The following is a 452-nucleotide window of genomic DNA, read 5'->3' on the forward strand; positions in this document are numbered from 1 at the left end:
CTCCTCGCCTCTGAACCCCTCGCCTCTAAACTCATAACGTCTAAACTCTACCTTAAACTCCTCGCCTCTGAACCCCTTACATCTAAACTCATAACGTCTAAACTCTACCTTAAACCTTTTACCTCTAAGCTCATAACGTCTAAACTCTACCTTTAACCCCTCGCCTCTGAACCCCTTACCTCTAAACTCATGACGTCTAAACTCTACCTTAAACCCCTTGCCTCTGAAGTTCTGAACTCGTTACCTCTAAACTCATAACGTCTAAACTCTACCTTAAACCCCTCACCTCTAAACCCCTTACCTTTAAACTCGTGACGTCTAAACTCTACCTTAAACCCCTCACCTCTTAACCCTTTACCTTTAAACTCGGGATGTCTAAACTCTACCTTAAACCCCTTCTCACCTCTTAATTCCTCACCTCTAAACTCATAACGTCTAAACTCTACCTTAAA

General features: G+C 42.7%; 1 long non-coding RNA gene across 3 annotated transcripts; it reads right to left on the reverse strand.

The window, feature by feature from the left end:
• Positions 1 to 6: 6 nt before the first annotated feature.
• On the reverse strand, positions 7 to 452 carry LOC106820576. Of its 3 annotated transcripts, XR_001395631.1 has the most exons (4): positions 419 to 434; positions 287 to 301; positions 158 to 221; positions 7 to 115 (listed from the first exon to the last, which is right to left on the reverse strand). It is a non-coding gene; the product is annotated as an uncharacterized LOC106820576 (long non-coding RNA). The 3 variants fall into 3 exon arrangements; XR_001395632.1 differs by lacking the exon at positions 287 to 301 and having other exon boundaries at positions 419 to 452; XR_001395630.1 differs by lacking the exon at positions 419 to 434 and having other exon boundaries at positions 260 to 348.

This window comes from Priapulus caudatus, unplaced genomic scaffold, assembly GCF_000485595.1.
Source record: "Priapulus caudatus unplaced genomic scaffold, Priapulus_caudatus-5.0.1 Scaffold25022, whole genome shotgun sequence".
In the NCBI taxonomy this organism is placed as follows: domain Eukaryota; kingdom Metazoa; phylum Priapulida; class Priapulimorpha; order Priapulimorphida; family Priapulidae; genus Priapulus; species Priapulus caudatus.